At 45.9% G+C, this 12,102-nt stretch overlaps 1 long non-coding RNA gene across 1 annotated transcript; it reads right to left on the bottom strand.

Annotated features, from left to right (window-relative positions):
- LOC140133924 (uncharacterized) lies at positions 1-9,688 on the bottom strand. The gene is made up of 2 exons (XR_011855963.1): positions 9,366-9,688; positions 1-375 (listed from the first exon to the last, which is right to left on the bottom strand). It is a non-coding gene; the product is annotated as an uncharacterized lncRNA (long non-coding RNA).
- Positions 9,689-12,102: the final 2,414 nt, after the last annotated feature.

The following is a 12,102-nucleotide window of genomic DNA, read 5'->3' as shown; positions in this document are numbered from 1 at the left end:
TTTTAATTTTTTTATTTTTTATCTTTATTTTTTTTAGTTCAGATAAAATGACCTTTGTTCATTAAATGTCTCTATATGAACTCAATATTCGGGTTGCGCCAGAGCAAAGTCCTTTGTTTCCGACGTCCAGTAATTCGGAATTGACCCTCCTGTTCCTCCCGGCAAGGACGCGGCGGCATCTTACGTGTATTTATCACCATCACAGATATCACAGCACTTTTGTTTGCACCAGGAAGAGACGTTTTTTTCTTTTTCTTGTCATATTTTTGGAGTGATGTCTTTGCTTCTGCGCTGGTTTTATGTGATGTGTATTCTGTGATATGTGCTGTCCCCGCAGCAGACAGGAGGGGGTTATACGGGGGACTGGAGCCCACTCTGCAACATACAATAAAGTTTGTGGCTGTAACTTTTGAAAATAAGATAAGATATAAAGATTTTAGTGATCCACTGTAGATAGATAGAATTCCCTGACTATCCTCCAGTCCTATATCCTCCAGTCCTATATCCTCCAGTCCTATATCCTCCAGTCCTATATCCTCCAATCCTATATCCTCCAGTCCTATATCCTCCAGTCCTATATCCTCCAGTCCTCCAATCCTATATATTCCAGTCCTATAGCCTCCAGTCCTATATCCTCCAATCCTATATCCTCCAGTCCTATATCCTCCAGTCCTATATCCTCCAGTCCTCCAGTCCTATATCCTCCAGTCCTATATCCTCCAGTCCTATATCCTCCAATCCTATATCCTCCAGTCCTATATCTTCCAATCCTATATCCTCCAGTCCTATATCCTCCAATCCTATACCCTCCAGTTCTATATCCTCCAATCCTATATCCTCCAGTCCTATATCCTCCAGTCCTATATCCTCCAATCCTATATCCTCCAGTCCTATATCCTCCAATCCTATAACCTCCAATCCTATATCCTCCAATCCTATATCCTCCAGTCCTATATCCTCCAGTCCTATATCCTCCAGTCCTATATCCTCCAGTCCTATACCCTCCAGTCCTATATCCTCCAATCCTATATATTCCAGTCCTATATCCTCCAATCCTATATCCTCCAGTCCTATATCCTCCAATCCTATATCCTCCAGTCCTATATCCTCCAATCCTATATCCTTCAGTCCTATATCCTCCAGTCCTATATCCTCCAATCTTATATCCTCCAGTCCTATATCCTCCAGTCCTATATCCTCCAATCCTATATCCTCCAATCCTATATCCTCCAGTCCTATATCTTCCAGTCCTCCAATCCTATATATTCCAGTCCTATAGCCTCCAGTCCTATAGCCTCCAGTCCTATATCCTCCAATCCTATATCCTCCAGTCCTATATCCTCCAATCCTATATATTCCAGTCCTATATCCTCCAGTCCTATATCCTCCAGTCCTATATCCTCCAGTCCTATATCCTCCAATCCTATATATTCCAGTCCTATATCCTCCAGCCCTATATCCTCCAGCCCTATATCCGCCAGTCCTATATCCTCCAGTCCTATATCCTCCAATCCTATATCCTCCAGTCCTATATCCTCCAGTCCTATATCCTCCAATCCTATATCCTCCAGTCCTATATCCTCCAATCCTATATCCTCCAATCCTATATCCTCCAGTCCTATATCCTCCAGTCCTATATCCTCCAGTCCTCCAGTCCTATATCCTCCAGTCCTATATCCTCCAATCCTATATCCTCCAATCCTATATCCTCCAGTCCTATATCCTCCAATCCTATATCCTCCAGTCCTATATCCTCCAATCCTATATCCTCCAGTCCTATATCCTCCAGTCCTATATCCTCCAATCCTATATCCTCCAGTCCTATATCCTCCAATCCTATATCCTCCAATCCTATACCCTCCAGTTCTATATCCTCCAATCCTATATCCTCCAGTCCTATATCCTCCAGTCCTATATCCTCCAATCCTATATCCTCCAGTCCTATATCCTCCAATCCTATAACCTCCAATCCTATATCCTCCAATCCTATATCCTCCAGTCCTATATCCTCCAGTCCTATATCCTCCAGTCCTATATCCTCCAGTCCTATACCCTCCAGTCCTATATCCTCCAATCCTATATATTCCAGTCCTATATCCTCCAATCCTATATCCTCCAGTCCTATATCCTCCAATCCTATATCCTCCAGTCCTATATCCTCCAATCCTATATCCTTCAGTCCTATATCCTCCAGTCCTATATCCTCCAATCTTATATCCTCCAGTCCTATATCCTCCAGTCCTATATCCTCCAATCCTATATCCTCCAGTCCTATATCTTCCAGTCCTCCAATCCTATATATTCCAGTCCTATAGCCTCCAGTCCTATAGCCTCCAGTCCTATATCCTCCAATCCTATATCCTCCAGTCCTATATCCTCCAATCCTATATATTCCAGTCCTATATCCTCCAGTCCTATATCCTCCAGTCCTATATCCTCCAGTCCTATATCCTCCAATCCTATATATTCCAGTCCTATATCCTCCAGCCCTATATCCTCCAGCCCTATATCCGCCAGTCCTATATCCTCCAGTCCTATATCCTCCAATCCTATATCCTCCAGTCCTATATCCTCCAGTCCTATATCCTCCAATCCTATATCCTCCAGTCCTATATCCTCCAATCCTATATCCTCCAATCCTATATCCTCCAGTCCTATATCCTCCAGTCCTATATCCTCCAGTCCTCCAGTCCTATATCCTCCAGTCCTATATCCTCCAATCCTATATCCTCCAGTCCTATATCCTCCAATCCTATATCCTCCAATCCTATATCCTCCAGTCCTATATCCTCCAATCCTATATCCTCCAGTCCTATATCCTCCAATCCTATATCCTCCAGTCCTATATCCTCCAGTCCTATATCCTCCAATCCTATATCCTCCAGTCCTATATCCTCCAATCCTATATCCTCCAGTCCTATATCCTCCAATCCTATATCCTCCAGTCCTATATCCTCCAGTCCTATATCATCCAATCCTATATCCTCCAGTCCTATATCCTCCAGTCCTATATCCTCCAGTCCTCCAGTCCTATATCCTCCAGTCCTATACCCTCCAGTCCTATATCCTCCAATCCTATATATTCCAGTCCTATATCCTCCAATCCTATATCCTCCAATCCTATATCCTCCAGTCCTATATCCTCCAGTCCTATATCCTTCAGTCCTATATCCTCCAATCTTATATCCTCCAGTCCTATATCCTCCAGTCCTATATCCACCAATCCTATATCCTCCAATCCTATATCCTCCAGTCCTATATCCTACAGTCCTCCAATCCTATATATTCCAGTCCTATAGCCTCCAGTCCTATAGCCTCCAGTCCTATATCCTCCAATCCTATATCCTCCAATCCTATATATTCCAGTCCTATATCCTCCAGCCCTATATCCTCCAGTCCTATATCCTCCAATCCTATATCCTCCAGTCCAATATCCTCCAGTCCTATATCCTCCAGTCCTATATCCTCCAGTCCTATATCCTCCAATCCTATATCCTCCAGTCCTATATCCTCCAGCCCTATATCCTCCAGTCCTATATCCTCCAATCCTATATCCTCCAGTCCTATATCCTCCAGTCCTATATCCTCCAATCCTATATCCTCCAGTCCTATATCCTCCAATCCTATATATTCCAGTCCTATATCCTCCAATCCTCTATTCTCCAGTCCTATATCCTCCAATCCTATATCCTCCAGTCCTATATCCTCCAGTCCTATATCCTCCAGTCCTATATCCTCCAGTCCTATATCCTCCAATCCTATATCCTCCAATCCTATATCCTCCAGTCCTATATCCTCCAGTCCTCCAATCCTATATATTCCAGTCCTATAGCCTCCAGTCCTATATCCTCCAATCCTATATATTCCAGTCCTATATCTCCGCAGTCCCCTTCTCCAGTCACTGTGAGGCCGCAGGGCACTGGGACGTGCGGCCTCTGTACTGGGAACACTGGATCCTGTTACCTGTTCTTTCAGACTCTTCTTACACGTTCACTTCCTGAGACCTTCAGTTGGGGCCCCGTGGAGCCCGCAGGTACCTACCTGGTATTGTATCACTTGTACAAAGTTCACAAGTGCAGTATTACACAATATATTAGGAAGGTAATATGTTACTACAGTTTTAGCATTCATGCACCAGGAGGTTCAGGATGAGCAGATCCTCCTACTGATTGGCCATTGAGAGTAGTGACACGTTGTATCCCTGTGATCTATGGGGGCTCCCTCTTCACTGTCCCTTTCTGCAGTGTTGTTAGTGGTCACGGCTGAGTTATCTAGACCCTAAACATCCACTTATTGTAATATTACACGTGAGAGGGCTGTCCTCCAGGGACCCCCTCACCATTTAGTTTCCCGGTGGAGTCCTGAGGGGATGGGGCCATCTCCGGGGCCGCTCTTTTGTAAATTGATTTTATGCAGAGTATTACGAGGCCGGTCCTCAATCCTCCAGGGTCTAATAGAGTCTGTCAGTCTGAGTCTTGTCCGGGCTGGAAGACGCTGACCGGATCAGATTAATATTCACCCGGGGCCCCGGGGCCACATGTCTGCACAGAGGAGGATGGGGGTGTAAGTGAGATGTACTGTGCTCCTGACCCAACAGTGACACCCCTCATATATATGATATAGATGTGTATTATATATACACACAGGGGGATATTTGTCATAAGCCGGCGCTGGTGCGCAGCCCAATATCAAGAAGCTTTGGCGTTACATGTATCGGGCAGGGGGCTGCGCAGCGTTTATTCTATGTCTGGAAGGGCCGGGCTTAAAAGTAAACGCAGCTGGCGAATTTTCACATGTGACAAGTCGCCGGCTGCAGCGAGTGCCCGGACGTGAGGACAGTAACGCCGCCATGTGCCGGCCGCGCCCACCCTTCACGCCCTTTCACGCCCCACTGCCGTGACGGTGACAGATTGGGGTAAATAGTATCTAAAAGAAATTTAACTAACAAGGGTCTAGATGCCTTTTTACACCTAAATAACATTGATGGTTATGTTATATAGAATTATTTCCCCTAAATCCCTTCCTCATCCAATCCCTTCCCTTCCTTGGTTGAACTTGATGGACAAGGGTCTTTTTTCAACCGTATAAACTATGAAACTATGAATATCACAGTCTTCTGGCCTCGAATTTAAAATACACATTTACCTAACCATGAAAAACAACAGACTAAAGTCATAGATCTGTATACAGACCCCTTAATCCCCATGAATACAAAAATGTTGTGTTAACTGCATAGATCCAGAAGGTAGAACACACAACGGAAGCAAGTAAAATACAACAGAGTCAGGATCGTAAGTACAGCCCCAAAACCAAACCCAGAACATACTCCAGTACTGCACCAAAATCAAGTTTGTACACATTTACAGCACCGGAAAAGAGATCCGTTTTTCATGTGTATAATTGTTTTTGATGTGGTTGAAGGTATTTTAACCCATGTTGTGTGTATGTGTATGATGCATCACACTAATGTCCATGGGCTGAGCTCAGTCATTGCTAGGAACACATCCAATGGTCAGAGAGAATGCTAATGTATGGCTGTGTACTGTGACTGTAGCTCCATGTATGGCTGTATACTGCTGCTGTAGCTCCATGTATGGCTGTATACTGCTGCTGTAGCTCCATGTATGGCTGTGTACTGCGGCTGTAGCTCCATGTATGGCTGTGCACTGTGGCTGTAGCTCCATGTATGGCTGTGTACTGCGGCTGTAGCTCCATGTATGGCTGTGTACTGCAGCCGTAGCTCCATGTATAGCTGTGTACTGTGGCTGTAGCTCCATGTATGGCTGTGTACTGCGACTGTAGCTCCATGTATGGCTGTGTACTGCGGCTGTAGCACCATGTATAGCTGTGTACTGTGGCTGTAGCTCCATGTATGGCTGTGTGCTGTGTCTGTAGCTCCATGTATGGCTGTGTACTGTGGCTGTAGCTCCATGTATGGCTGTGTACTGCGACTGTAGCTCCATGTATGGCTGTGTACTGCGGCTGTAGCACCATGTATAGCTGTGTACTGTGGCTGTAGCTCCATGTATGGCTGTGTACTGCGACTGTAGCTCCATGTATGGCTGTGTACTGCGGCTGTAGCTCCATGTATGGCTGTGTACTGCGGCTGTAGCTCCATGTATGGCTGTGTACTGCGGCTGTAGCTCCATGTATGGCTGTGTACTGCGGCTGTAGCTCCATGTATGGCTGTGTACTGCGGCTGTAGCTCCATGTATGGCTGTGTACTGCGGCTGTAGCTCCATGTATGGCTGTGTACTGCGGCTGTAGCTCCATGTATGGCTGTGTACTGCGGCTGTAGCTCCATGTATGGCTGTGTACTGCGGCTGTAGCTCCATGTATGGCTGTGTACTGTGGCTGTAGCTCCATGTATGGCTGTGTACTGCGGCTGTAGCTCCATATATGGCTGTGTACTGTGGCTGTAGCTCCATATATGGCTGTGTACTGTGGCTGTAGCTCCATGTATGGCTGTGTACTGTGGCTGTAGCTCCATGTATGGCTGTGTACTGTGGCTGTAGCTCCATGTATGGCTGTGTACTGTGGCTGTAGCTCCATGTATGGCTGTGTACTGTGGCTGTAGCTCCATGTGTGGCTGTGTACTGCTCCTGTAGCTCCATGCATGACTGTGTACTGTGGCTGTAGCTCCATGTATGGCTGTGTACTGTGGCTGTAGCTCCATGTGTGGCTGTGTACTGCTCCTGTAGCTCCATGTATGGCTGTGTACTGGGGCTGTAGCTCCATGTATGGCTATGTCCTGTGGCTGTAGCTCCATGTGTGGCTGTGTACTGCTCCTGTAGCTCCATGTATGACTGTGTACTGTGGCTGTAGCTCCATGTATGGCTGTGTACCGTGGCTGTAGCTCCATGTATGGCTGTGTACTGTGGCTGTAGCTCCATGTATGGCTGTGTACTGTGGCTGTAGCTCCATGTATGGCTGTGTACTGCGGCTGTAGCTCCATGTATAGCTGTGTACTGCGGCTGTAGCTCCATGGATAGCTGTGTACTGTGGCTGTAGCTCCATGTATGGCTGTGTACTGCGGCTGTAGCTCCATGTATAGCTGTGTACTGCGGCTGTAGCTCCACGTATGGCTGAGTACTGTGGCTGTAGCTCCATGTATGGCTGTGTACTGTGGCTGTAGCTCCATGTATGGCTGTGTACTGTGGCTGTAGCTCCATGTATGGCTGTGTACTGTGGGTGTAGCTCCATGTATGGCTGTGTACTGTGGCTGTAGCTCCATGTATGAGTGTGTACTGTGGCTGTAGCTCCATTTGTGGCTGTGTACTGCTCCTGTAGCTCCATGTATGGCTGTGTACTGTATCTGTAGCTCCATGTGTGGCTGTGTACTGCGGCTGTGGGATAAACTGCTGGTGATAGTTTGCGAAGCCCAGGAACCTCTGGATGGCTCGTAGACCTTCAGGATGCGGCCACTGCAGAACTGCCGACAGTTTGGCTGGATCCATCTGGAGATCTTTGTCAGAGATTATGTAACCAAGGAAAGAAAGGTTTTGTTGGTGGAACAGACACTTCTCGAGCTTGGCGTAGAGATTATTAGTCCATAGGCGTCCAAGAACTTGCCGTACGTGAGACTGGTGGGTCTCAAGGTCTGGGGAGAAGATCAAAATGTAGTCACTGTAGACTACGACACACGTATACAGTAGATCCCAGAAGATTTCATTGACGAATTCCTGGAAGACAGCTGGAGCATTACATAGTCCAAATGGCATCACAAGGTACTTGAAATGTCCATCTCGGGTGTTAAACGCTGTCTTCCATTCGTCACCCTTGCGGATCCGGATGAGTTTGTAGGCCCCACGTAGGTCCAACTTGGAGTAAATCTCCAAGCAGGCGGTCAAAGAGATCTGTGATCAACAACAGAGGGTAGCAGTTCTTAACTGTGATCCTGTTAAGTCCGCGATAATCAATGCAAGGAGCCGTCCTTCTTGGTCACGATAAAGAACCCTGCACCAGCCGAAGAGGAGGACTTACGTATAAACTCTCTCTGCAGGTTCACATGTAAAACTATGTGCAGTGTCTGTAGCTCCATGTATGACTGTGTACTGTGGCTGTAGCTCCATGTATGACTGTGTACTGCGGCTGTAGCTCCATGTATGGTTGTGTACTGTGTCTGTAGCTCCATGTATGACTGTGTACTGTGGCTGTAGCTCCATGTATGACTGTGTACTGCGGCTGTAGCTCCATGTATGGTTGTGTACTGTGTCTGTAGCTCCATGTATGACTGTGTACTGTGGCTGTAGCTCCATGTATGACTGTGTACTGTGGCTGTAGCTCCATGTATGGCTGTGTACTGCGGCTGTAGCTCCATGTATGGCTGTGTACTGTGGCTGTAGCTCCATGTATGGCTGTGTACTGTGGCTGTAGCTCCATGTATGGCTGTGTACTGCTGCTGTAGCTCCATGTATGGCTGTGTACTGCTGCTGTAGCTCCATGTATGGCTGTGTACTGCTGCTGTAGCTCCATGTATGGCTGTGTACTGCGGCTGTAGCTCCATGTATGGCTGTGTACTGCGGCTGTAGCTCCATGTATGGCTGTGTACTGCGGCTGTAGCTCCATGTATGGCTGTGTACTGTGGCTGTAGCTCCATGTATGGCTGTGTACTGTGGCTGTAGCTCCATGTATGGCTGTGTACTGTGGCTGTAGCTCCATGTATGGCTGTGTACTGTGGCTGTAGCTCCATGTATGGCTGTGTACTGTGGCTGTAACTCCATGTATGGCTGTTTACTGTGGCTGTAGCTCCATGTATGGCTGTGTACTGTGGCTGTAACTCCATGTATGGCTGTGTACTGTGGCTGTAGCTCCATGTATGGCTGTGTACTGTGGCTGTAACTCCATGTATAGCTGTGTACTGTGGCTGTAGCTCCATGTATGGCTGTGTACTGTGCCTGTAGCTCCATGTATGGCTGTGTACTGTGGCTGTAGCTCCATGTATGGCTGTGTACTGCGGCTGTAGCTCCATGTATGACTGTGTACTGTGGCTGTAACTCCATGTATGGCTGTGTACTGTGGCTGTAACTCCATGTATGGCTGTGTACTGTGGCTGTAGCTCCATGTATGGCTGTGTACTGTGGCTGTAGCTCCATGTATGGCTGTGTACTGTGGCTGTCACTCCATGTATAGCTGTGTACTGCGGCTATAGTTCCATGTATGGCTGTGTACTGTGGCTGTAGCTTCATATATGATTGTGTACTGCTCCTGTAGCTCCATGTATGGCTGTGACTGTAGCTGTGGCTGTGTACTGCTGCTGTAGCTCTTGCAGCCCTTGTCCCAGAGTAGTTTATAGTCCTAGCCCCTACCCGACTGTAGCCAATAGACTCTGCCCTATAGCAGCCCCCCAAAAAAAACATATTCACCTTTTCCTCTCTTGGCACCTTCTTCACTCCAATGCCAGGGCTGCAGTGCAGGTGGCATGTGATAATGACAGATCTGCCTCAGCAGGACTATCTCCTAGTTATGGGTCATTGGCCTGAACAACGTGAGCCAGCTTCCGTCACTGAGCCGATGGCTCACTAAACCCCACCCCTAAATGGCTAACCACGCCCCTTTAAACGGATAAAATCGGGTGGTGTGGGGCGACTGACTGGCCTGTGGCTCCCTATTACATATTTAATAGGGAGCTGTTCAGGAGCTGGCTCTACTTAGTGAGCAGAGCCTAATGATCCAGATCACTAAGAAGATCCGGAATTCCCATCACTACTATCTCCTGCCATAGGCCTCTGCCCTGTTTCGCCTCAGTGAGCCGGCTGTGATTTATATAACCGCTTCACCCAAGCCGGGGAGAGCCACCGGATCCCACCTATGCATGAAATCTTTTATACAACCAAAAACACCCACAATTCTCTGCAGCTTCAGGTCAGAGCAGACACAACCTGCTGCAGCTACACTGTTGCAGGTAAGTACAACAAAACTTGTAACATTGTATCATTGTAGCAGAACATTCGCTGGTTTTGAGAGAAGTAAAAAATAAGCATCAGACACAATCACACACCAGACCACAGAACTAACATCACACACATAGAGCCCAGGGGAAGGCGTCATGTAGAGAGCCCGCCCAGACACATCATTCATACACAGAACATAATAATCCACACAATATCCAGAAACATAATACACACATAAAGCATCAGATATATAGCACTGAGATTATCAAACCAGATCATCCATACAGTGGTTAGATACATCATCCATACAGGGATCAGATACATCATCCATACAGGGATCAGATACATCATTCATACACAGAACAGATTAATAATCCACACATATAGTACACACAGCGCACTTACAAGATGTCATGTGGTGACAGCATCAGATATATAGCACTGAGATCCATACAGTGATCAGATACATCATCCACACAGGAGATCAAATACATCATCCATACAGGAGATCAGATACATCATCTATACAGGGATCAGATACATCATCCTTACAGTGATCAGATACATCATCCACACAGGAGATCAGATACATCATCCATACGGTGATCGGATACATCATCCATACAGGAGATCAGATACATCATCCATACAGGAGATCAGATACATCATCCATACAGGAGATCAGATACATCATCCATACAGGGATCAGCTACATCATCCATACAGGAGATCAGATACATCATCCACACAGTGATCAGATACATCATCCTTACAGTGATCAGATACATCATCCTTACAGTGATCAGATACATCATCCATACAGGAGATCAGATACATCATCTATACAGAGATCAGATACATCATCCATACAGGAGATCAGATACATTATCCACATAGGAGATCAAATACATCATCCATACAGGAGATCAGATACATCATCTATACAGAGATCAGATACATCATCTATACAGGGATCAGATACATCATCCATACAGGAGATCAGATACATCATCCACACAGGAGATCAAATACATCATCCATACAGGAGATCAGATACATCATCTATACAGGGATCAGATACATCATCCACACAGGAGATCAAATACATCATCCATACAGGAGATCAGATACATCATCCATACAGGAGATCAGATACATCATCCACACAGTGATCAGATACATCATCCATACAGGAGATCAGATACATCATCCATACAGGAGATCAGATACATCATCCATACAGGAGATCAGATACATCATCCACACAGTGATCAGATACATCATCCTTACAGTGATCAGATACATCATCCACACAGGAGATCAGATACATCATCTATACAGAGATGAGATACATCATCCATACAGGAGATCAGATACATCATCCACACAGGAGATCAAATACATCATCCATACAGGAGATCAGATACATCATCCATACAGGAGATCAGATACATCATCCACACAGTGATCAGATACATCATCCTTACAGGAGATCAGATACATCATCCTTACAGTGATCAGATACATCGTCCATACAGGAGATCAGATACATCATCCTTACAGTGATCAGATACATCGTCCATACAGGAGATCAGATACATCATCCTTACAGTGATCAGATACATCATCTATACAGGGATCAGATACATCATCCACACAGGGATCAGATACATCGTCCATACAGGAGATCAGATACATCATCCTTACAGTGATCAGATACATCATCCTTACAGTGATCAGATACATCATCCACACAGGGATCAGATACATCATCCTTACAGGGATCAGACACATCATCCACACAGGGATCAGACACATCATCCACACAGGGATCAGATACATCATCCACACAGGGATCAGATACATCATCCACACAGAGATCAGATACATCATCCACACAGTGATCAGATACATCATCCATACAGGGATCAGATACATCATCCACACAGGGATCAGATACATCATCCACACAGTGATCAGATACATCATCCATAAAGGAGATCAGATACATCATCCATACAGTGATCAGATACATCGTCCATACAGGGATCAGATACATCATCCATACAGGAGATCAGATACATCATCCATACAGTGATCAGATACATCATCCATACAGGAGATCAGATACATCATCCATACAGTGATCAGATACATCATCCATACAGGAGATCAAATACATCATATATACAGGAGATCAGATACATCA

This window comes from Engystomops pustulosus, chromosome 5 (genome assembly GCF_040894005.1).
Source record: "Engystomops pustulosus chromosome 5, aEngPut4.maternal, whole genome shotgun sequence".
Lineage (NCBI taxonomy): Eukaryota > Metazoa > Chordata > Amphibia > Anura > Leptodactylidae > Engystomops > Engystomops pustulosus.
Note: the sequence above shows the minus strand (reverse complement) of the source record. Positions and strands in the feature narration are given on the sequence as shown.